Source organism: Eublepharis macularius, chromosome 17 (genome assembly GCF_028583425.1).
Source record: "Eublepharis macularius isolate TG4126 chromosome 17, MPM_Emac_v1.0, whole genome shotgun sequence".
Classification (NCBI taxonomy): Eukaryota; Metazoa; Chordata; class Lepidosauria; order Squamata; family Eublepharidae; genus Eublepharis; species Eublepharis macularius.
In genome coordinates, this window is record NC_072806.1 from 11,472,032 (window position 1) to 11,499,154 (window position 27,123).

Sequence of the window (27,123 nt, forward strand, 5' to 3'; positions counted from 1 at the left end):
GATGGCCCATTCACAGAACGCTGGCAACTTTCCACCAGGAATCCAGACGTCTCCATTTGCGAAATGGTTGCAGGCTGTTTGGTTTCTGTTTTTTGGTGCCTTTTCTGGGACTGCAGGAAAGTGCAGTTCCAGAAAAGGCACCACAAAACAGAAACCAAACAGCCTGCAAACTTTTCGCAAATGGAGACGTCTGGATTCCTGGGGGAAAGCCACCAGCGTTCTGTGAGTGGGCTGTCCCTATAAGGACACGTGGAAATGGCCTCTGTTTAAAAATCCCTTCCCCTGTGGCTGGGTATCCCTCTCCCTTCAGAAACAGAAGGTTTGTGGCTTGGAATGGGGGAGTGCCATTTTGTAAACAGTTGTCGAGCACTTTTAAAGGCTGAGTGACGATGCTCGCAAAATTGCAATATGGTTTCTGGGTCTGCTGGGATAAATTCACCCACCACTAAATCCCCATTTCCTAGAGAACACCTCCCTTGCCGATAGACAAGGTTAGCTTCTAACAGGATGAGCTAATAAGATCTCTTAGCCAACGCATCAAAGACACTGACAGGCCATCAAGATAAGTGCAGGAGAAATGACTGTCCATTAGAAGTTCATTTGGAACTTGTCTGTACAAAATGATAAAAAGGGACCTCCTGTATGTTGTTAGCCATTCCAGGAAACAAGGGAAAGATTTCCAAAATGGAGGTGAGGGGATTTCTCCTGTCACAGCTGTTGGTGCAAGGAAGATGAGAGTCCTTCCCCAAACGGCTCTATGTTCCAAATGTCCCTCTCTGCCACAGGTTTACATAATTGGACTTGTGCTGCCAGGATCTTGTGGTTCCTGCTTTGTGGCTTTTGGTGGTGATGGGGAGAGGGGCTAAAAGGATGGTGAGAAAGGCCTCCCCCACAGGCAAAAGTAGCTACTATGAGAAGAAACAGCGTCTCTCTACACGAGACATCTGACAAGTGTTGGAAGATGTAATGGTAGCTGGGAAGAGTAGTTTAAAAAGACAGAGTTGGCACCAGGGCAAAGGCTTTGCTGTATGCTGGAACTGTGTGAAGGGGCTGTGAAATGCCAGAAGGGAAACTTCAGCCCATTATAACCTCTCAGGGTCCAAGCCTGGCTCTGGAAGGCAGCCCTAGCCCATTTCTATTCCTCGCTGCCTTCTGGGTTTAGATAGGAGAAGTGAAATTGACAGAGACTTTGGGGAGGCCAAGATGAAATTGACAAATCCTCTGAGGAGCCATCCCGGCCGGCTCTATCTTTTTAAACTATGCTTCCCGGCCAACATTGTGCCTCTCTGCACTTGATGAACATGCGCTGCAGCATCTCATGTAAAGAGACTCTGTGGCGGAGTCAGCTGGCTGTTTTGCATTAGGGTCGCCAACCTCCAGGTAGTGGTTGGGGAATCTCCTGGAATTACAACTGATCTCCTGGCAACAGAGATCAATTTCCCTGGAGAAAAACGGCTGCTTTGGAAGGTGGACTTTATGGCAATATACCCTGCTGTGGCCCCTCCCCTCCCCAAACCTGGCCCCTTCAGGATCCACCACCAATATCTTCAGGAATTTCCCACGCTGGCACTGGCAATCCTATTTTGCACAGTTATGTCCTATTCCCCTCCTTAGTATCACCCTGCAGGACTTTTATCCATGCAAGTCCCATGATATCCAGCACAGTCTTTTTGAAGATCAAAGGAGACCCTCTCCTCCCTTTGTCTCCAGAGTGAAAGCTGGATGGATCCAACGTATTTTCTCGGACAGTGCTTGGAGGTCTTGCTCCGACGCACCTTCCACTCAATTGCACAACTAATCCCCCACTACTAGACTGAGACACAGAGAAACTTGCCAAGCTGAAGACATGCTGGTGTCACATATCCTATTTATCCCAGCAGGGATCAGCGGTGCATCGAGCAGCATATGTTCCCCGGCCTTTGTGGTGACGGGCTGCACGAGCAGTTCACCCTGCTCCCAAATTACCCTCGGGACTGAAATCTCTTGTCTTCCAGCTCAGGAGTGATTTTGCGCAGAGAAAATTTGATGACAATCCAGTTCTCATTTATTGGGTGCTTATTTTTAGCAGCCGAAAACCTGTTTGGATTCTTTGCTCTTGCAATCAGCAAAGAAAAAAAAAGTCTGAATTTAAAACTCTTGGCATGGTTCGAGGCCTGTAATTGAATTTGTCTCTGTGTGCGTCCTGGGCAGAACCAGCGGGCCAGAGTCCTTGGGGGGGGGGGCGGGGGGGAGGTATCAATAATGGGCAGTGTATTCCTTTATTTTTCCAGAATTCCCCTCTATGATATTTCATGTCTCCTTTTCTGGTTTAGATAGGAAATATCTATAATTAATCCCCAAATCAGAGCAAGCTTAGAGTTTCTCTGTACAAGACATCTGACACGTGAAGAACACGTGTCAGGAGATGCAATGTTAGCTGGGAGGGGTAGTTAAAAAAGACAGAGCCAGCGGCAGGGCAAAGGTTTTGCTATACTCTGGAGCTGTGAAATGCCAGAAGGGAAACTTCTGCCCATTAGAACGTCTCCAGGTCCAAGCCCGGCTCTGGAAGGCAGCTCCAGCCCATTTCCATTCCTCACTGCCCTCTGGTTGCCATCCCACATGGTTTTAGACTGGAGAGGTGAAATTGACAGAGCCTTTGGGGAGGCGAAGATGAAATTAACAACTCCTCTGAGGAGCGATCCCCGCCAGCTCTGACTTTTGAAACTATGCTTCCCGGCTAACATTGTGTCTCCCTACACTTGACAAACTTGTGCCGAGGCCTCTTTTATAGAGAGATTCATGATTTGTAAGCTTGCCACCCCCCAATCCAGGGTGAGGGAACCCCCATCTCCACCTGCTGCCTCGTGGCCCCATGCATCTGGCTGGTGGGGAGGGAGATGGGGGAGGGGAAGAGGCACTCCCAAGTTCCCCTGTTGATGGAGGAGTCATGGGACATGCGGAAGCCAAGCTCAGTAAAAATCACCCGTTTGGATATCAGCACCCCGCTGTCCTCCACCCCTAGCCTCCTGCCCCCCACTGTAGCCCTTTGGGGCTCCTGGCAACCCTAACAGTTTGATACATTGTTTGCCTCCTTTTCACTTGTATCTTGCCCTTTAAACATATATGTTTCTGATGTGTGTGTGCACATTGCTGTAAAAGCAATCTCGATGCAATCAGGGACTCTGCTAAGTTTGCGGTGAACCCGTCAGCTGGAGGAACATACCTTGTGGGGGCGGGAGATGCAAATGAACTTTTGGAACTGAAGATTGCTGCAAACTGCACATCGAAAATTGTAGAAAATTGGGGCATTACAAAACGGAACAATGTGTGCTATTTGCTATAGCTCTATTCCTTGATCTAGATCAGTATCTTAAATTGTCCTGGACTGAATACCTGCTAAACTGCTCCAGAATTTCTTGTGGACTAGAAGGACAATTAGGAAGTTTTAGAAAGCCTTCTTGTAAGTTTGTGCAGAGAAGACACCTCTCTATTAAATTCTGCTTCTGTTTAAAACTCTGCTGCCTTCCTGATTTTTGTGTCAGGTCTTCAGGATACAACCCAATGGAGTATTCCCAATGCAGTCATTTTACCCTAGAGATGAGATAAAGATAATCTGGAACTGCAAAATCCAGTGAGAAATTTAGAGAAATCTAGAAGCATCCTTTCTCTGACAGTATATGATTAGCACGAAACCACAACATCAAGGCCAAACAGAAGAATGATACAGGATAAGAGAGACATCGAAGTCACATCAGACTTTTACGATGCGTGTTAGAGTGTGTGTTCCTGTCCTTATCAGTTTTTGGAGGCGTACAGTGATTGATTTCAAGCCTATTGATTTTAATGGGCTTAGACTGGAGTAACTGTGTTTAGGGTTTCATCGATTGTCCACCATGCTCAAACTCATTATAACAAAGTCATTAGTCAGTTATAGCTGCATTTGTCTCAGTAAATTTTATAGATACAGTTTCTTGGAATGACTGAGATGAGCAGGCATCTCATATTGTATTTCTTCATATCTGTGGGGTTTTTTTGTCAGTGGCTTCAGTGTCGATTGTATTATAATATAATGTTATAATATAATATTAATATATTATATATTATTAATTATATATATATATATATATAATTATATATATAATTATTATAATATAATAATAATAACATTCGATTTATATACCACCCTTCAGGATAACTTAACACCGACTCAGAGCAGTTTACAAAGTATGTTATTATTCCCACAACAATCACCCTCGTATCTCTATTTTTCTGATAAATCTTAATTTCACTAACGTATAGATCTTTATTTTCAACAACCGATAGAGATACTCATAAAGTAGGTCGTTTATGGTCAAGAGCAATACAAAGAATGGAACTGGCAATTGTATAATTGGAAATAGTATTGATAACGTCAGTTGATGGTGAAGGGTTTTATATGTCCATGGAGGCAGGACGGAAGGGAATTTAGATTGGCAATGTATCTTATAAATATTTTGGGTTTTTTTTGTTTATATCTGTAACCTGTTAATTTTAATACATTTCAATTTTTTTTAAAAAACATTCCTAATGATTTAATAGGGATTCTTTCCTCTCTCCCCCACCTTTTTTGGTCTTCTCTCTTGGTGTTTCTTAATAGATTTTTAATAGTGTTTTGTAATATTAATAGGTTCTTAATAGTGATTAACAGTGCCTTAATGGTGTTCTTAATCATTTCTAGTAGCAGGAGCCGAATTATATTTTACAAGCTTAAATTGCTATTTATTACCCATGATCTAATTGTAGTGCTATTTATAACAGACTAACAAGTACTAATGTTATTCTTCACCTTGACATATTTATGTGAGATTTGTTTTACTTGTTTATATGCCACTCTCAGTGGCTTTAGTAGCCAAATACAAAACCAATGGGAAAAAAGACAAAATAACGCTCAATAATTGCAAAAACCCGTTGTAAGACATGCAACCAAATTGCAATGCGCCATAAATAAAAATGAATACAACACTCAAAACAATTGAGAGTTTTGTCAGCATAGCCCAGGGCCATCATACTATTATTTTGGAAACTGCCTGGGTGATGGAATATTAAAAGTCTTAAGAAAAGAGAACGTTTTTTTGCCTAAAGCTCAACAAGGTTGGGATAGATGAATCATTGTGTAGCTGGAATTCCATGCCTGGGGAGCTACACACAAAAAGTTCTTTGGTCTTCACCTATGGTTTCCAGCACTGTGTCAGCAAATGCTGGGAGATTTTGAGGGCAGTGCCTGGGGAGGATGGAGTACGGAGAGGCTGCGACATCACTTCCAGGTGCTGAGCTAGGAATTTCCCCTATTCTCTAAGGCAAGGACCATAGAGACATGGAGACATTCCTAGAGAGCCAGTAGGGAAGCCATTTTCTGGCCATCTTTTTCTCCTGTTCCTCAATTTCTTGAGGGCAGGGTCTACCTGCTTCAGGCAGCCAAAAGGTAAGTCTATCTTCACCTGCCTCTGCAGGTGAGGACACATAAAACGGGAAGGATCTTCAAAGGCGAGAAAGCTAACAGGAGAGTAGGTGATTACTGGAATTTTTAAGTGTATCATTAATATTGTGTGATATCACACTAATGTAAAGATTATCCAGCTTTTCAAATGTACCCTTTTGCTTTTCCTCTTCCTTATCTCATTGTATGCATTTGGATTCAAGCTTAATAAAAACTGGAAATGCTCTCAGAGGAAACTAGATAATTTCGTTATTCTCATAATGTAAAAAAAATGCAGGCACATATTCCCCTCTGAAATTATCAGTAGAGTTGAAGGAATATTACAACCTAATAATACATCAATATATTTCATTTTCTCCAAGTTATATTATATTTATATGGCAAACTCAATGCACATGGTTTTTTTTAAAAAGTGCAAGTAGATCTCTGTCCCTGAGGAGCTTACATGTGCATCAAAGGAGACTACAAAGAGGAGCTTGAGGTGGGTCTAAACGGAGGGATGAAACTGTGTTCATTCTGATGAAGAGTGCCCTCAAGTCATAGCTGACTTATGGCGACACCTGGCAAGAGACTAACAAAGGTGGTTTGCCATTGCCTGCCTCTGCAACCCTGACCTTCGTTGGAGGTCTCCCTTCCCATTACTAACCAAGAACGACCCTGCTTAGCTTCTGAGATCTGACGAGATTGGATGTACCTGGGCTATTCAGGTTAGGACATGTTGTGTTCTATTTGCTTACATTTTGTACAAAGTGCCAAAGGCTTCATGGAAAAGATGAGGCTGTGGCTCAGTGGCAGAGCATCTGCTTTGCTACATAGAAGGTCTCAGGTTCAACCCCCAGCATCTCCAGTTTAAAAGAACAGGTAGAAGGTGACGTGAAAGAACTCTGTCTTGCAGTCCTGGAGGACATCTGCCAGTCAAATATTGACCTTGACAGGCCAGTAGTTTGACTCAACAGAAGGTAGAGCCACATGTTCAAGGTGTGTTTTGAAGAAGGATTTAGATGAAGTAAGAGATGTGTTTGGGGCAGGGGGGAGTTCCAGACATGAGAGGTAGCGAGGGAGAAAGGCGAAGTCATTGGAGTTGCACAGGAGCCATTTTACCATCCTTGTTCCCCTCTTGTATTTTCCTTTCGTGGACAAGAAAATATAAATGCAGAACGCTAACCAATAGTGCCATATCCAATAATGTGCGAATCTGCCTCTTAATCAGTTTATAACCTTGGCAGATGACAGGAAAAAATGCAGGCGATCGAGGTCTCTCACCACCAGCACACCTGGCATTTTTGATATTTTATAGATACGGCTTGTTGTATTTGTATAATTGTAATTTTTTTAAAAAAAACACAAATGCAAAGAAACTGTGAGCAATTACACTACATGCTATGATTAGAGTCTGGGGTGCCCCACAGCTCTTGGCTTAGAGAAAACCTCCAATTAGTATTCGGTCTGCGGAGGTAAAAATATTGTGCTGACTGCACAGTTGGGACAATCTCTAGGGGGGGTTGGACAAGGAAGGCGAATGTGACACTCCAGCATCATCTAGTGGAAACCAGAGGAAGCAGCAGGGCACCGTTTCTGAGGCAAACACTTTGGTTTCTGTTACATTATTCTAACATCAACCATTTTGTCCTGCAGGCCAAATTACAACTTACAACGACAGGACCTTAAAGCAAAGGCAGTTTTTCGGTGGAGGCTGCACTGAGAGGGTTGCCTTCAGACATTTCAGGTGGTTAGTCCTCAAGTCACTGAAGCATTAACTGCGGCTATTGCCCACCTGATGTTTAAGCTGCGTTCGTTGACACCTGATGGTGGAAAAAAAGGCACTCGTGTCATATTCAGAAAACGGCGTGGGCTGCTACTGCAGAGGTGGTCCCTGATCAGATAAACAATTCAGTCAAGAGAAATGGCATTGTTTTAAAAGAAAATCCGGGGCCATCACAGCTTCCAAGAACGGAGCTGGAGACAGCTTCTCAGTTAAATGCAAACAGCAAAACCTTGGAATGCTGGAATGAATACTTGGCAGGCGACAAAGTTGCTCAGCCAGAATAACACGGTTACGATTACTTGTACCTGTGCAGACCCTTCTTTTCAATATTAAGCTTAACCAACCAAAGAGGTGAAATCCAGCTTGGGAAAAAAATTAGACATATTAAAGCTAATTCAGGTTCTGCATTTGAGAAGAATTCTGTTTGTCAAGTTGAATACATCGTTACAGTCCCTGCGCAATTGGTACCCTTAGTGCTAAGAAATGAGCCTTGAGATGATAAATATGATTTGTCTGCCAGGTTTTCCCCACACCTATGTCTGATTCAGACACTGTAAGAAATTAGCAGAGATTATGCAGAATTTGCGCATTGGAAGTAATGAGAATTGACACAGACTCCAGTGTAGCTCTGTAAAAATACTTTACTAAGAGGATAAAAATAGGGTTACTTTGGAAGAAAATAATAAATGCTATACAGACTACATCTTGCTAGTATAGATAGTGAACTAAAAGAGGACTGAAGACTACAGAACAAAGAGCAATAAAACTTCAGTATATAGCATCACTTAATTGTCCCCCCAATAAACAAGTTGCCCAATAGGAAATCCTAATTCTACTTCATGATGCTTAGAGATTCCCCTTTCTACGGCGGGAATCTTTACTCAAAGCCGTAATGGTTACATGCAAAGTAAGTTTACTAATTAAGTAAGTAACACAAATAGTTTAACTCTTTCGTGACTGAAATGGAAACACTTGCAAACCCCCAACAGTCCTTTCTTTGAGCCTCTGCTGACCTACTCATTCAGACTCATATTTCTGTAAACCCTAGGTTGGATTTTTGAAATGTGTTCTACATGAAGCTACCATGCAAATGCATGAAACGCTGTTGACGGCACTATATTGTACTGTTTGAGCGCATGAGAAGTAACCTCACAAACAGACTTGAACTGCTCGCCAGCAGATGAACCATCAACGAAAAATTCGCTTCTTGTTTGCAAACAGCAAACAGAAAAAAAAAATCTTTGATCATTCCTGCAGTTAGATGGATGCCTATCAGAGACACAACTTTTGATGACCCACTTATGGAATTCCCTTCTAAAAAACTGCACATAGTTAAATTGTAGAACTCGCTGTCACAAGGTGTGTTGATGGCTGCAAAGTTGATCATCGATACTTGTACTGGGCAGACTGTTCTTTTGTATATTAAGCTTAGCCAACCAGAGAGGTGAAAAATGTAAATGTATCGCCTTGGTGTCCCTAAAGATGATCGTTCGTTTAGCTACCATGGACACGATTCAGAAGGCATTGTTTTGTGAATTGCACGTTCATCAGGAAGAAAAACCATCAAGTGGTTTTGGAGCAATCAATGAGAGCTTCATGCAGAATAAGGGGTTAGCGTCAAAACATGCACACACACAAAGCAGCTGTCTCTGGGCATCTGGTCTGCTGAATGTTGACCGCAGATGTCCATCATGTTTAACATTCCAAGCCAGAGAAAAAAATTTCGGCAGGAAATGGAACTGTATTTGTAATACAGCTGAGCAAAATGAATGGGACTCGTTTGCATGCCAAAGCAACCAATTTGGGTGCTATTGCTAGCCCCCGCTATGCCCACAACAAAACCTGGAACTACGATATTATTTTTTAGAAGCTGCTGTGTGCCTTGGATGTTGGAATATTGTAGCAATCTGCCTTTATGAGCCGCTCTGCTTAGCTGCTTTATTCTGCTAGCCCAGTTGCTTGCAACCACTGGAACCCGCTACCCCCTGCATGGCAATTTGAGGCAAAGCGAGGGAAATTTCAGTCAACACCTTTGCTGGCTGTTCCCGCTTGCATCCAAAGGTCTACTCCTGGGTCTCTTTGACCCAGTGGGGGACTTTATAGATCTGTCTATTATTTCTTACCCCTGCTCCTACAAGGTCCCCGAGGTGGCGTTTTTAATTTGGTAGGAAAGCTGCAAGGGCAGTTGGAGCAGCTTGTGTTGTGTGTTGAACATTGGCAGGGGAGGACTGAAGAACGGAGAAAGAAAGTTTGGCATCGGATCTCCCCGCACAGTTCACCTGTGCCCTTGCTCTGATCAGTATGGTGATCACTGCTGTTTATTCATTCTCACCTGCTTTCCCACACCTTTGCTTGCTCACAGGAGCGCATGAATAAGGCCTGCAGAACATTACAAGAAATTTAAGTCCAAGCCAAATTCATTGGATGGAATGGTGGGGGATGAAGCCACTTTCCTTCCTGCCAAGAGTGCCCCCTCCAAGCACTAGATTCCATCCTACACACTGAGAACAAGCACAGCTGCTGATCTGGATACAGACAATGAATCTCTCTACTCGAGACACCTCAGCGTGTGTTCATCAATTGAAGGGAGATTCCATGTTAGCCCCAAAGCGTAGTTTAAAAAGACAGAGCTGGTGGAGCTCGCTCCTCAGAGGGTTTGTTAATTTCACTTTGCCTCCCCAAGGTCCTGTCAATTTCACCGCTCTAAAACTGTGTGGGATGGCAACCAGAGGGCAAGGAGGAATAGAAATGTCTTGTGCTGCCTTCCAGAGCCGCGCTTGGACCTGGAGAGGTTCTAATGGGCTAAAGTTTCCCTTCTGGAATTTCACAGCCCCCTCACACAGCTCCAGTGTAGAGCAAAGCCTTTGCCCTGCCACTGGCTGTGTCTTTTAAAACTACCCTTCCTGGCTAAAACTGCATCTCCTGACACACGTTCATCATGTGTCAGATGTCTCATGTAGAGAAACTCTAAACTCACTCCAATTCTGAGGCTAATTCTATAGAGAGACTTTAAATGGGTCATTTCCTCAGATTCCCTTTCCCCGCACAAACTCCCCCTCCTCCCATGATATTCCTCAGGGTCCCCTATCCACCAGAAACAACATTTCATGGGGATCAGTGGGCTGCAGTGAGTGAGGGGGACAGGAAATTTCCCTTCTGCTACTGGAACATTCAGTCTGGACCCAACCCCTACGAACATCATGCCTTCCACTGAAAAGACAGAAAATGCATCCAGGCCAGCATTTCTTCTTGATGTCATTCGAATCTCCTTTTTGTTATGGATAATGCACCTGAAATTCTCCTGAACTGACCCAACTCCATTCATCCCTTTTTAAAAGTCTGGCACAGACCAAAAAGGAAGCCTCTATCCCATTTCCTAGCTTGCCATAATGTTCCACACCTAGCAAAAACGGGCAAGGCTATGGGAAGCAGTGCGGACCCTCCAGCGAGAGCCAGCACAAAGCGCAACTGTGCCCGCCCCCCCCATCCATGATCAAGCAATGCACCTGCTTATGGCAGACAGGTGGATTTATCTGAAGTCCTTCCAATATTTTGGAGTTCTAAATCACCTCATCCTGTTTTCAGAAAGGAACCGACGCCTCTTGGCTCTGTTCCTTATTTCTAAATTTTGCACGAAGCAACATGCATCTACACCAGTTAGTACCTTGAATTCATCTGCCTATTTTTCCCAAAGTACTTGTGTGTCCAAATTAATAAAACGCTACAAGAGAGCAGCCTTGATAAGATTGCATGTACCATTGTTTCAAGGTCCTTTTTGGTTCAGGGTTTTAGCGATGTGCAAAAGCACATGCGCACATCAGCAAAACACCACATCACGCATGTCTGGTGCATCATAAATAGGATCCCAGGAGGACTGCTTGTCTAACAAAGTACACGTGTACAAGGGTAATGGAGAAAAAAGAGGCACATGAACAAAAGGAGTGGAAAGTTGTGTGCAACTTTGCATACTCCAAATACGAGAATTCATTCTAGAAATTCTCCCAGTTACATCAGAATCGAGGAGAAATGAAATGGAGCACAAAATGAAGTTAGCATTAAAATAATAGAACAGGAGAAAATTGTGTGTTCAATTAATTAACTTCACTTATACCTCACCTTTCTTCCCCAAAGTGGCGTAATTTGTTCTCCTCTCTTCTGTTTTATTCCCACAACAACCCTTTGAGGTAGGTTAGGCGGAGAGAGTGTGACTGGCCTAAGATCATCTAGTGAGCTTCTGTGGCAGTGTGAGGATTCGAACCTGGGCCTCCTAGATCCTAGTTCAACACCCTAACCTCTACACCATGTTGCCTCTCTAGTTCTGCATTCCTAGTTCTGCCCCAGCAAGCAGGTTAAGTAAGTAAGCAGATCGGGAGAGAGAAGGTATGAAGGAATGAGCTGGTGCTAGACTCTTGTGATTGTTTCTTACATGCCCAGGGTAATGCTGATCACCACTTTGGAGTCAGGAAGGAATTTTCCTACAGACCAGATAGGCGGGGGATCCTGGAGGGTTTTTTGCCTTCCCCAGGAGAGCCTGATCTCGTCAGATCATGGAAGCTAAGCAGGATTGGCCTTGAATAGTAATTGGATGGGAGACCTTCAGCGAAGACCAGCATTGCAGAGGCAGGCAATGGCAAACCACCTCTGTGAGTCTTTTGCCATGAAAACCCCACCAGGGGTCACCATAAGTCAGCTATGACTTGAGGAACACAGAAACCAACCGGGGACAGAAGTATATCCGTTCTTAAAGTGCACCATGCATTAAATCTATTTTAATACCTCAAATAGTGCATAATTATATAACAATATTTAAAGTGCAAGGTGACTCAAAAGGATACAATGATAAGTACATTCCCTTTCCAAGAATCACAATTATAAAATAATTCCAATCATAAACACGTTCACACCCAAGAATCACAGTAAGCAATGAGGATAAAGTCCACAAAAATGTTTCTTCTTTGGAGTATAATTCTGAGACTTGGAGTCAAGGCAGGTATTCCAATAGTAATGCCGTTTTGCTTGCTCTTATATAGATGTGAATCCATTGGTTGGATTTGCGTCTATATAAGAGCAAGCAAGGCAACTATGACTTGAGGGCAGGACTTCTTCCTGGGCATAGAGCGGGGGTCACTGGTGGAGGTGGGGGGGGAAATAGTTGTAAATTTCCTGCATTGTGCAGGCGGTTGGATTAGATGACCTTTGGGGTCCCTTCCAGCTCCATGAGATAGTGTTGGGGGTTGCACAGCAATTAGATATAAGTTTGCAGAGTTGCCGAGTTTGATAATAGCGTAATGGAAATAAGTAGACAGACTTCTATGATTCCAGCTCTACAAAAATACTTTAATACATAATACGGTAAAGAGGGTACATTTGGTAGGAAAAACAACAAACAGTTTCTGACTACATCTTGATAGTCTCAACTAGGTCCTAGAGAGAGAAAAGCTTAGACTGCATGGTCTAGTGAAGTAGTAGACTGTAGACTGAACAAAGAACAATAAAACCTTAGTATATGTTGCTAGCTAATTGCCCCCCAATAAACTGGCTCATCCAATAGACATTCCTGGATTCCCTCATTCAGGAGTCATTTCGTAGAAAAAGAGCTGGAGGAACTCATTAGCAGAAGTCATTAGCATATGCCACACCCTTTGCCATCACCAGAAGTGTGTCATTAGCATAACTGATTTGCATATGCCACACCCCCTGACATCACCTATCCTGGCTGTTTTGGACCCAATCCTGGCCATTCAGGGCCAAAATTGGGCCCAAAATGGCAAAAAGGGGCTGAAAATGGCCAAAAAGGGGCCCCAAATTATCAGGATCGGGCTGCTGCTGAGCAGGAGAGTGATCGACCACCCATCAGAGGCCCAATCCAGGCCGTTTCGGCCCCAATCCAGGCCAAAACGGGCCCAAAATGGCTGAGAGTCAGATGGGTGGGGCTACCTGACATGTGACCTCTTTGGGGACTGCCAGAACTGCGTTCCTGTGCGTCCCCCCTCCAAATGAGCCCTGCCCTTATTAAGACTAAAGACTCCCACTTTCTCTGGCGGGAACTTCTCTGGAAGCCTAAGTGGTCCTATGCTAACTAGCTATCTGACTAAACAAACAGAACAACAATTTAACTCTTTCATGACTGAGTGTAGGACACTTGTAAAAAGTCCAACAGATAGTCTGCACAAAAGTTGCCCCCTCGTCCTGATGGACTAGTTTTGACACTAGGAATCTGAAAATGAACAAGAACGGCATGAACGGAGCTGTGCACCAGAAGGAAATATCTTCCCACGCCAACATTTCAGGTGAAAATAAGGATATGCTTCTAAGACCTCCAATCTCACAGCAAGGGTCACTGCTCAATCACTGTTGACTCTGCATCATAGAAGGTTCTTCTCTGCCTGCTGACTGTTCTATTGGTTTTCTTTGCAAAGACTGCTTGAAAAGCCAAGGAGGTGTTTGTTTGTTAGGCATGCTAGAAAAACACAATTGTGCTACAATCAGCCATCAGCACTTCAAAATGAGTCTTCCCGGCATGTGCAATGGCAGACAGTGCGATCACAACCTCTTAACATTCAAGCGTGTGTATTTGCATTCATGGGCATAAGAGACAAGATGTATCTTCTCACCATTCAGAGATTTAACATCTGGAGGCCTTGATGAGGGCGTTGAGTCCGTAAGAGTGACATCTATAGCAACTTACGCTAATGCAATTTCTGCCAAGCATTTTCCAAGAGTAAAATTGGGGACGGGGTAATGGGGGGAGATAGGGGAAATCATTTCACTTGGACGTAGGCGAGGTCCATGAAACTCAGGGCATTTGGAACATGGGAAATCAACACACACATTCTAAAACCAAGTTACCAGTCTCTGCTTTTGCAAAGAGATGATAAAAAGAGATGTGTGGTGCAGTGGTTAGAGCATCAGACTAGGTTTTGCAAGAACCAAGTTTCAGTCCACATTCTGCCTTGCTTGCTGCTTGGTCTGGGGACAGTCACACCCTCACAGCCTGGTCTACCTCGCAGGGTTGTTGAGAGGGGGAAAATGACGAAAGTGGAAGCATATATGCCACTCTTCCTTCTTGGAGGAAGGACTAGATAAAAATATACTAGATAGATAGATTAACTTGGTAAGAGTTTGTAACAGAGGAATAGGTGTCGATAACTAACTAAAATGGATCTTTGTTATTGGAACTGATATGTAGGTTTTAGAAGAAACCTTAGATAGGATTTTTCTGTTCTGTGAATTGTTTGTTACATGACTTGGCTATATCTTTTGCATTTGGAAATGAGGGTTTTTAAAAAAATGCTGCTAAATGGGTAGACTTTGCATATATTTCAGATGGATTTGTATAAATCTGAATAGATAATCACACGCAAATGAGTAATACAGCCTTTTCCTCCTCTCTTTGGCTGCAGAGGAGAGTTCTCATTCGGAATCTGAAATCTTGAGGTGTCAGCTGTCTGTAGATTGATCCATCCCTTTCACGCTGCCACTGATGGGACAGGACAGAGCGTTGAGCAATGCTAGTCACACACCAGCTTCTATCAGCTTCCAGACTCCAACCCTAGAATTTTGTGCTCTCAGTTGCCGATTTCACAGTTCTGAGTGCATGGAGGGTTCGGCAGAGGTCAGAGACAGGGAAATGTCCAATCCTCCTGAACAGCCAGAAGCACACAGCACAGTTGAGAAGGGAATATGTAAACAGTAACATTTTCCTGCACTAATGTGGGGTTGTGCCAGTGCAGACGACATGAGCTGGCAACCGCACACAGGTAAAGCTGTCAGGGGTGGAACTGGTAACTGGAATATTAATTTGGAAGTTGCAAGGACAATCTGGGGGTCAGCTGCAAAGAAGTTCCATCTGCAAATGAAGGAGACATGGGGAGGCCTGCCAATCCCCGCGGTTAAGGCAAGGGATTCCCTGCCCTGAGCTTAGGGTCACCAAGTCCTATTACCCTCCTACTCACTTTTGTTCTTGTCTTTGTGTATGCACTTTGCATGTGAGCTCCCAGAAGTGGTGCGATGATGCCACTTCCGGGAAGTGACATCGTCACACAGGGCTCAGGAGAGCTCCCGAGGAGGCGCAATGACGCCATGCCTGGGAGTGAAGTTGTCTCACCAGCCCGAGAGTGTGCCTGGGAGGGCTGTTCCCCCATCTTTTCATGGCCAAGATGGAAGAGAATCTTATGTAGATTTGCCAACTCTGGGTTGGAAAATTTCTGGAAATTTGGAGGGTAGAGCTTGGGGAGGCAGGGTTTGGAAAATGGAGTGTCTCAGTGGGGTGTAACACCACAAAGTCCACCTTCCAAAGCAGCCATTTTCTCCTGGATCTCTCTTGTCTGGAGATCAGTTGTAATTCTGGAGGTTGAGAACCCTATCTCAAGTGGGGCTGTGTGCCTCCAGGTTGAGGTCAAGTCTTATTCAGACATCTTCAATCATTTTTGCATCACAAGGGTTTCTGAAAGCTAAGCTACAAGAGATGAATTACACAAGGATGCACACATGAAGGGCGTCGCAATGTTAGCAGGGAAGCTGAGTTTTAAAAGAGATTGGAAGGCTTTGTCAATTTCCCCACTCTACAGAGACAGGGAGGTGGCTGCTCAGAGGGTTTGTTAATTTCCTCTTTGCCTCCTAGAAGGGGAGGTGAAACTGATAGAGCCTTCAGGAGGCAAAGAGGAAATTAACAAACCCTCTAAGCAGCCACCTCCCTGTCTCTGTAGAGAGGGGAAATTGACAAAGCCTTCCGATCTCTTTTAAAACTCAGCCTCCCGGCTAACATTGCGACTCCCTTCATGTGCATGTCCTCGTGTAATTTGTCTCTTGTAGCTTGGCTGTCAGTGGATAGATTTGCACCCAGAATGCAAGGCCTGGTTTGAAGTTGTCATCAAGGGATATGGGCTGTATCTCTCATAGGAGTGAAGGCATCTACATTTTGAGGGGGAAACCTGTTCATAGAATACTGGAAATCAAGGAGGCTAGGACCCTTCTCATTGACATACTACTGTTCTAAGGACAGGGCATTTAAGGGTCTAAAAGAGCATTCGGTCTTGCGAGTCCATAAATGGAGTCTGAAATGCTACAGCCTAGATACAGAACTAAAGAACAACCTGGCTGGAGCAAACCATCCAGGATGGCCAACGAACAAGACATGTATGGTATCCTCCTGAGATTGCCTCCTAGCACTGGCATTCAGAGGTTTGTGGAGGTCCCCCTTAGTCACTATGAGTAGCGGCTACTGATGGAGCTCTTCTTGAATTTCTCAGCTTTCTTACTTCTATAAGGGCCAGGGTAGCGGGGATAAGGCAGCACAGTAGAGCCTGATCTCATCAGATCTCAGAAGCTAAGCAGAGTCAGTACTTGGATAGGTGACCACCAAGGAAGACTCTACAGAAGAAGGCAACGGCAAACCACCTCTGCTTCTCGCTCACCTTGAAAAACCCTTGCTAGGGTCGCCATAAGTCGATTGCAACTTGATGGCACATATGCATGCACAAAATAATAAGTTATTATTTAAACATTTATGTTCCAACCTGGGTGGCTCAGGCTAGCCTGATCTTAGCAGAATCTCAGAAGCTAAGCAGGGGTCAGCTCTGGTTAGCAGTAGCCTGGAAGACCACCAAGGAAGTCCAAGGTTGCTAGGCAGAGGCAGGCAATGGCAAACCACCTCTGCTCGTCTCTTGCCTTGAAAATCCCATGAGCAGTTGCTGCAACTTGATGACATCGTACACACAAAACATTTATAAGGTATATTCTTGGTACTAATTAGAAAGAGGTCTGAAGTTCATGAGATATTGGTGGAACACCGGTGATGAACAATGGACAAAATGAAAGAATCACAATGACGACATATAAAAACTGAAAGAGACAAATTTATACATCTCGGCCTATTTTATTTATTTTTATTTATTAATTGTATTTGGGAGGGAAAGTGGCATGGTATATAGACCAATCTCGTCAGATCTCAGAAGCTATTGACAACAAAAGGAGGCTCTTCCACACAAATGCAACAGAAGGGGGGGGGGCAGATAACCGCGATGGGAGGGAAAGTTATCCAAACCCTGGTGCAAAAATAAACACTATATTGTGAACAATAGATATCAAGTTACATCCCATGAAAATTCACATAATAAGAGTAGTAGTCAAACAAATTCCATATGCAAGCACTATGTGCAGGCAAGCTGCTCAAGAAAACCTGCATAGTTCTCAGTCCAACAGGTGAAGTCCACCCAATGACTGGTCTCCACTGTAATGAAATTGAAGAATACACGAACCCAATGGAAGATGCAAATGAAAATTTCCACAGTGTGCACGATGGTGAGGTTTCTTTCTCACTATCTTGCAGAAGTGTTACAGCAGGGGAAAAGATTCCCAAAGTACAAACTCCACCGCCCAACACTCAGGGCCGCTGTTGCCTGGTGTTTCGTGCTGAAAACACCTCCTCAGGGGCGGCAACGATATCCCCAATACCATATATGTAGTCAAGAGCAAGTATTTTATCAGACAGAAGTCAAAAAGAGAATGAATCAAAACGGCAGCCAAGCATGGGGGGCTACCAAGGAAGACTCTGCAGAGGAAGGCAACGGCAAACCACCTCTGCTTCTCCCTTGCCTTGAAAGCCCCTTTCTGGGGTCATTATAAGTCGATAGCGATTTGGCAGCACATGCACACGCAAGGATTAAGGAAGATCGGATGCAGATCTGCCCTCTGAGGCTGCCTCCAGAAGAACTGATCTCTTTCCTCCAGAAGAACTGATCTCTTTGGTCTGGAGAACAACTGTTAATTCTACAACATCATGTCCCGACTGGAGGTTGGCAATTTTACATACTCCAAAACATCAAAACCTGCAGAAAATGTCTGATAAGGAGAATTCCAGAAGCTTCTTTGTGGAGCAGCAAGCAACGAACGTACAAAATTTTGAAAACCGAAAGAATCAAAGAGAGAATTTATGTTAGAAGGGGGGAAATCATACCATTGTTTGTAAACTAACTATAAAAACTTGAAAGCCAAAATGAATCCCCATTCATCTTCTCTGTTTTCCTGAAGAACCTTGAACAATATTCTGTGCCACCTTTGACGGGGATATAACATTTTTAATAAATAAATGAATGGTTGTGCATTGCCGGACTTTTTGTTTTGTTTTCTTGGTCACTGCTGTTTCTGTGTTCTTTATTTCCTTCTCACCTTTTGAATGCAGTTGGTACAAAAAAAAACCCATATTCAAATTGTGTACATTGGAGAAAAAAAATCAGTACAATTAAATAGAAAATGGCTTTAAAATCTTGGCTCATGGGTTCCATTTGCAGAAAGGGCAAATGGGGACATTAGACTCAAAACAGAAAGTCTGTGAAGTTTCGTTGTAACTCCGTGATATATTTTACAAAGAGTGCTGTTCAGTTTTTTGGCTACTTAGCATCATATTAAGTTTTTAAAAAGCAAAGAAATATAGGCACGATATTCATTCTCTGACTCTGTTGCCATCTCGTTAGAACGGTTCTTACTGGTTTAATTAATTATTGGCAAATAATTATGCTGAAATGAGTTTAACGGCGATGATGAAATGTTAATATGCAAATACTTAATTGTTCTGTTCTTTCAGGGGACGTTGCGGAAAGCCTTTTCATCTCATTTTCTCGGTCTAAAGGAACAGTTTGTGGCTAATAATTCTGATTATAATTCGTTTGCCTTAGATTCAGAGGCTTTACCGTAATCATCTAGTATATCTTAAACTTTCCGGAGAGAGATGATTGCATTTGGAATTGAATAGTGACGGCGACGTCATCGGCATATAATGCTCTTTTCAAATGGCAATTCTATCTTGGGGTAGCTTTACATGATGCCCTTTCTTCATGCTGCTGAAAGACCCTTTCCCCATACTCAGCTGTAAGCGAAACTGAAAGGGGGGGGGGGGCGTTTCACAGAACATTTAATACAGTGCTGTATTTCCTCATGTCCCTGACCTGGGTCTCCCAAGCTAGCCTCATCTGGTCATATCTTTATTTTTTTATTTATTAGACTTACAGTCCGCTCTCCCTGCAATGCAGGCTCAGAGCGGATCACAACCTAATTAAAACAATATAATGTACAGTAAATAACATATAGCTAAAAGCAATTTAAAACTGGTAGCAAAATTTAAACAGACAGCGGATTGCACAGTCCTGCAAGATCACTGGGTCTGCGGAGGCTAGTATGCGGAAATAATCTAAAAAACAGGAGGGGGGGTCTCCCCCCCAACCTTGGTAGGAGGCTGAGAGGAGGCCTGCCCGCCTCAGCCACCAAAAGCCTGGCGGAACATCTTGGAAGCTAAGCTGAATTGGCCCTGGCTAGAACTTGGATGGGAGACCACTGAAGAAACAGTCCAGGTTCTCTACGCAGAGGCAACCCACCTCTACCCATCTCTTAACCTGAGAACCCCATGAGGGGTTGCAACTTCACACACACACACTCCTCATGAAAACCCATCTGTGGGGGCAGGATCCTACCATGTGTCTATATGAGAGGAAGTCATCCAGTTTGGTGTAGTGGTTAAGAGCGCGGGACTCTAATCTGGAGAACCGGGTTTGATTCCCCACTCCTCTGCTTGAAGCCAGCTGGGTGACCTTGAGTCAGTCACAGCTCTCTCAGAGCTCTCTCAGCCCCACCCACCTCACAGGGTGTTTGTTGTTGTGGGGATAATATAACATACTTTGTAAACTGCTCTGAGGGGGTGTTAAGTCATCCTGAAGGGAGGTATATAAATTGAATGTTATTATTATTATTATTAAGATCCCTTGCCTTGTGCCCTATCTATAATGGGTACATTGAAAAGGGACTCAAGGCACAGGTCGTTTGGTCCTATTTTAAGAACACGGGACAGAGATTTAGATCCCATGGAGGATTACTGTGGCCGCAGTGCGTGTGTGTGTACCTTCACCAAATCTACTTCTCCATATCATCAGGATATTTACATTTAAATCTGCATAAATATTTTTATACTATTGCTCTCAGTTGAACTTCCATGTAGTGGCTGGAGATCTGGACGTACCACTGATCTCCAGGCCACAGAGATCAGTTCCCCTGGAGAAAATGGTTGTTTTGGAAAGTAGACGCTGCTGAGATCCCTCCACAATCTAAACTCTGTCTTCCCCGGGTGCCATACCCCAAATCCCCAGGAATTTCCCAACCCAGAACTGGCAACCCTATGGTGATGGGGGAAAGGAAGATGGTGAGATGGTGGCGGTGCAGTGGGGTGGTGGGCGATCAGCAGGAAGTGGGATTTCCTCTTCCCTAGGAGTTCCTTGCACCTCTGTTACATTTCTTGGAGTTGTTGTGAAGTAAGAGCTTTTAGAAACGTCTGTTCTGCTTAATTCAAAGCCTTTTGGGCACCCCGAAATTAATAACAAGAGCTGGAGGCTTTGAACATTTACATGCTGTGATTAGACTAAGCATTCTTCCCCCATGATTAGAGAATTTGCATCCCAGCTGGATGTGGATGGCTGCTATCGATTTGCAAATCTGCAGAAGGCTGCCGTTCAGAGCGCAGTCAATATTTTGTAATCTACTCTAAGTAGAGGAATCAGCTCGTGAGAGTCTGAAATTACTGGAGTCGTTCCCTGATTTTTTCTTTTCTTTTTTGGATTATAAGAAGATAGGATCCTGTTTAATCTTATCGATTCGATGTGGACGTTAATGGCAAATAGACGATGGAAGAAGAGAGGAAAACTTTTAATAAAACTCTGCTGGTACACCGCTCAGACTCAACACTTTATTAATTTCGCTCCCTTCTCAATCACGTTTTAATCCTGTCTTTTCTCCAAGGTGTTCGGTGTGGCATACAAGTGTGTCTTCATTTTATCTACAGATCTCGATTAGGCTAAGAGAGAGAGAGTGACCCAAAGTCACCCGCCAGGCAGGTTCACAGAAGACTGTGGGGGATGCACAATTGGGACTCTCCACTCTAACCGCTACACAACACTGTTTTTTTGTGCCACAGACTCCTTTATGGACCTATTTGATAACTCTTCCTCTGCAACTTCTATAGATGTGTGAGTGTGTATATGTATATGTATGGATAATAATGACATACTTTGTAAACCGCTCTGAGTGGGCATTAAGTTGTCCTGAAGGGCAGTATATAAATTGAATGTTATTATTATATGTACGTGTATATATGTGTGTGTAAACACACAGATATTTTATACACACACACACTCTTGAAAAAACTTCTTATGTGGATTACAATGATTAAAAACCAGGATCAATAAAACAACAAAACAAACTAAAAAAAAGCGTAGCGCCAGCGTAAAGATTATCTCCTCCAAGCCACAGTATTTAAAACATGCAGCATTCTAAAAAGGCAGCGCACTGAACCCGTCACTTGTTAGCAGGGGAGAGGCACGCATCAAAGCTCTAAAAGAGAATGGAAACAAAGCAATAACAAGCTCCTAAAAGCAGCCAGAAAGAAACAAAGAAATCGACCGTCTATAAATCTCTGGGGAAATAACTTTTTCAAAAACTTTTAAAACTAAAGGTTTGGCATTCAGTGAACAGCTGTGAAGAGAGGGTTCTGAAGATGGGGTGCCACAATAAAAAAGGCCCTGCCTGTAAGGACCACTCACTTGCTTTCTGAGGGTAGAGGAACATAGAATAGTCTCAATTTACTCAAAGGGCAGAACCTTCAACAGGGAAATGTGGCAATCTCACCCCTGTGTTACAGTTGGGGAGGCAGGGGCATGTGAAAAAGCAAATTGATTTATTTATAACATTTATGGGCTACTTTTTCAGAGATTGGTGGGTTCAGGAAGCACATAAGCATCCTGTACTGGGTTGCAGACTCCAAGTATCAGGTGCCAGAATGCAGGCTAGGCAATGTAGTTCAATCCAAGGTCAGGGTTCCAGAAGTCAAGCAAGCAAGGGCCATTCAGTCCAAGTCAGGCTTCCAAAAATCAGATATGATCCTGCTTTCTATTTGAGAATCTCTGTACGTGAGGCATCTTACACGAGGATGTTCAAGTGAAGGGAGACACAATGTTAGTCAGGAAGAGTAGTTTAAAAGGACAGAGCCAAAGGCTCAGTCAATTTCACCTCTCTACACAGAGCAGGCAGGGATCGCTCCTCAAAGGGTTTGTTAATTTCCTTTTCACCTCCCCAAAGGATCTGTCAGGCAAAGAGGAACTTAACAAACCCTCTGAGAAGAGATCTTCGCCGGCTCTGTAGAGATGAAGTTGACAGAGCCTTTGGCTCTGTCTTTTTAAACTACTTTTCCCAGCTAACATTGCATCTCTACACTCGTGTAAGATGTCTCGTGTAGAGTCACTCTGCGTTGGCTTCTCCAATATGGAAAAGTCTCTATTTTTTCACTGCCTTTTATTGATTTTATTATTTATTTATTTATTTATTTATTTTATTTCATTTATCGCCCATGTTTCTCACTGAGACTCAAGGCAGATTACATAGTGTGAGATTAGTACAATCAGTATCAAGGACATTTCTATACAGTGTCCAGGACATTTCCATAAACAATGTCATAAGGTAAATAGATACAATTTTACAAAGACATAGCATTAGCAAGGATCCAATATGGAGTTGAAGAATTGCTGAAACAGAACATAATCAGTTCTAGGACTGACATTAGACAATATGAAGCACAAGTAGTATATAGAAGTACATATTTAAAGCAACAGATAATATGTAAGGCAAAATAGAAGAGTCCAGTAGCACCTTTAAGACTAACCAGCTTTACTGTAGCATAGGCTTTTGAGAATTGCAGTTCTCTTTGTCAGATGCATCTGACAAAGGGAACTGTGATTCTCAAAAGCTTATGCTACAATAAAGTTGGTTAGTCTTAAAGGTGCTACTGGACTCTTTTCTATTTTGCTACTACAGACTAACACGGCTAACTCCTCTGGATCTATGTAAGGGAACATATTGGTGAAGTCTATGGTCCCTAACTCATTAGCGAAGCATCTGAGACCTCCTCCCTACAATACCGCCCTCCTATCTGAGCAAAAAGCCTATTTGAATCATTCTGTTTTGCATTGTTTGTGGAAAGCTAGGAGAATGGGGGCTTTTCTGACCTCCTCAGGCAGGCCGTTCCATAGGGTAGGGGCCACCACAGAGAAAGCCCGTGTATGGGCTGCTGTTGATTTCGCCCATGTACAGGCTGGCACCGGCAAGAGCCCCTGTTCAGATGAGCAAAGCTGCTGTGGAGGGACATAGGGATGGAGGCGGTCCCATAGGTATGCTGGACCAAGGCTATGAAGAGCTTTGTAAGTAATAACCAATACCTTGAACTTGATGTAGGATTAAAATAAAAGTAGCCTTGCGAGAGCCAATCAGAGGTTCATCTGCACCAGCATCCCATTTCCAGCAGTGACCAGAAAGATGATACATGGAAACCTACAAGCAGGGCCCACCACATATAATAGTCCTCACCTACTGCTGGCTCCCCAGTTTCTGACAATCACGTTCATTCTTGCTTCGTACCTGGAGGTCCCATTGGGCTACCATAGCTAATAGCTAATGGTAGACCCATCCTCTATAATTCTGTGGTTGGGTTGCGAATCAGCACTCTGCTGGTTCGACTGCCACTACTGCTGTGAGCTCAGCAGGTGGCTGTGGGTAAGCCACTCTTCTCAGCCCAGCTCCCCAGCTGTTTTGTGGGGATAATCATAATGCTGACTTTGTTCACTGCTTTAAACCTGAGAAATCAAAAAGAGTCCAGTAGCACCTTTAAGACTAACCAACTTTATTGTAGCATAAGCTTTCGAGGATCACAGGTCTCTTCATCAGATGCATCTGCATCTTAAACCCGAGAGTGGTCAAACTAGCCCCCTTGAATCCATATGAAGAAAGATAGGATCGACACATGAGCACATGGAGCTCATAACTGACAGGGACATTTTCCAATCTGCAGCATTACACATATCTTGCCACCAAAGAAAATTGCATAGATAGGTTTTTCTTTCCACAGTGTTTATATCAGTCACATTGTTGGCTTATTGCCTTGGGGGAAAGCTTGCATTTTATATGGTGAAAGGCTTGCATTTTATATTAGCAGTGCCTTCTTTGGACTCGAGCTGTTCTGTAAACTGGAGCTGCATGCTAGTAGACGTAAACATTTCTCTTCCATAATGTTTCAACCCGACGATCCCTGTTTTGCTTAAGCTTTTCTCCCTTACAAAAACAAACCTGTGTTTCCTTATTTTCATTCCATTTTTGGATTTTCTCTTACCAATTTTTTCTTATGGAACCTTCAGCATTATTGCGGCATCAATAAATCTGCATTATACATTATAAATGCCACAGATTGCACATCTCAGTACCACAGAAATTGCACGCAGCATGCAGGCATAAGACAAATAAACCTACAAAACCAAAGAGCAGAAAGCCGAGGACTAGAGCAGTTGATGGAAATCTAAACCAATTCGGTGCAAGGAAACGGAGCGTGACATAAAATTAAAGAATTGCATGACATGGCGCGAAAGAAAAGAATCCCAGGTTCAAGTCACGCAAGGGAGAAATGAAATTAAAACGGATGTTTTTTAAGGCTGACACAGCAAAGTGGAGAAACCTGAACTTATCCGTATGCAGAGGTGTCCCAGGTTTGCTTCACACGGAAGAAGTGATGCTCCCCCAAAAAGAGAACAGCTCACCATCGTCTGACACTCTGGTATGCTAATGTGCCGGTGCCTTGCATTTTCATTTTCAACAGGGACTAATTTAAAAGAAATGACCAGCCTCCCAGCGGACTTCAAAGCAAGCATTTGATGAGTTTTAGCAGTTTCAGCAAACTCTAATTTGAATTTCAGAGTGCGCCATGCAATTTTCCCGGTGACATTCAAGAGGGATGATAGCACTAGTTCTATCTGTCACTGGAGCTACTTTCTCGCGCTGTGCGCTACTGATTGGTTACGGCGGCGTTTGTTACAGGGGGAGGAAAGAGAGAGAAAGGAAAAGCCAAATGAGAGAATGGTGGCAGTGGAGCAACGTGGCGGGGGCGGGGGGGCGCGCGTGGGGGGAGGTAGAGCGTCAACTGTTAAGTTGTACAAAAAGTGGTGGGATATCATGAGAATATGTAGGTCATCCAAGATATTTCTGAGATGAAATCTGTGAAAGACTGGAATTGCAAGTGTAAGAATGACAGGGTTTCCAATCACAAACGATCACAGCCATAATCTATATCTTTAATTTCAGACACCAATGAAAATGAAAAGCAACGAAATCAGAGTACAGCAGGCTGAGGGTAGCCAGCGAAGAGGCAGATTGGATCACGTGAGAAATGAAGAGGCATGGGGTGTGGCGGCTGCAAGCGACTGCATTTCCAGATGTTCTGATCCAAGCTTACATTGGTTTGGCCACAGCGAGTGAGGCGAGAGAGAGGTGGTTTGAGCTTGATGCTTTTGAGTGGAGCAAAAAGTTGACTTGGTATGGGGAAGGGAGACGGGATTGTAAAATTACGCATGGTGTAGAAAACTGGGATAGAGAGAATGCCTTCCGCCAACCCCTCATCAACCTCCAATCAATGAAAGTGATTGGCAGTCAGTTGAGGCCAGACCCAAGGAAGTACTGCTTTATGGAGTGTGGAATTCACTGCCACTAGATGTGGTAGAGTTGGCCACTAGGCCTGATGGCTTTAAAAGGGGGATTAGGAAGGATCTCTTGACAGCTACAGCAAGAGCTAAAAAGACTTGAAGGTTCACAGGGAGGATGTCAGTCAAGATCTGTTGCTAGGAAACAATAGCGGGGGGGGGGTTACCTTCTGCTTGCGGGCTTCTGATTGGCCACTGTGAGACATGAAGTACAGAAAGAGACGGGCTTTGATCAGTTCCAGCAGGGCTCGTCTTACTTTTTTGTTTGCTTGGACATAAAAGAGTTTGCTAGTATTGAACGGCAAGCCCAGCCTATAGCATCTGAGGCCTCTGAGAACACGCAGCAGAGGACACATAGAATTGCTATTTGGGAATGCTGTTCCCTTTCCTCTGAATGCCTGCACCTCATTGGTGCCTTTCGTAAAGGCAAGATAGCCGTGCTGCAAACAGAATTTCTGGAATCTGACTTGTGCTTTCACGTTGCAACTTTTTTGTGATCATTGAAGGGTTCGGGCTGGACAGGTTTTGCACATTTCATTCTTCTCTGGTGACCTGCTGAAATAGCGATTTGAATCATGAATGCCCTTCAAGCTGGCGATGCTTCTTTCCCCCTTATTTATATCTTATATGTGTGCGCATGCATACGGAGAAGGGCGAATGAAGACTTGTGGGAGAGGGGAAGCTTGATTGCCTCAGATATTCCCTCCTCCCCAGGTTCGGCGCGTCCATGGAGGGAGTGCCAGCAGCCGCCTCGAGCGCTGAACTCTAGGGGAGGTGCTGTGCCGGCCCCCAACGACTCCCCGACCTAGAAATGGGCCACATCTTTGCTCACCTCCCTGCCCCTTCACTGCTACCGCCCACCTCAAGTGAGGGGGACGCTCCTGCGCGACGATGTGACAAGTGATGTCATCGCGCAGGGCTGGAGTGCATGGGGCAAGGGGCGCACGTAGGTATCTCACCTCAGGCACCAGAAACCCTGGTGCCGGCCCTGCTGCTCTCTCAAATGGCCCTAATTTCTTCCACTCCACCTGCTTTCTTGTTTTATTTTCAAATTTATGCATGTATAGTCACAATTTTAGATTTTTCTACACACCTGGGGATGCCCTTCAGTATGCAGGGCCCTAAAGGGTAGCCATGACCGATCCCATTATTTGGATTGTGCTATCCACACGGTGGCCTGCTCTTGGCTACCAAATATAGTGATATCAGGAAGAAAGGGTTAACTGTCTGGGGCAGCTCCCTGAAACAGGGCGCTGTACCAGAGCTGCCCGGGACCTGGGATGTGGCAAGTTCTCTCTCCCCCCATTCTCATCACGCTTGTTTCCTTGACAAGCGACAAGCTCTGTACC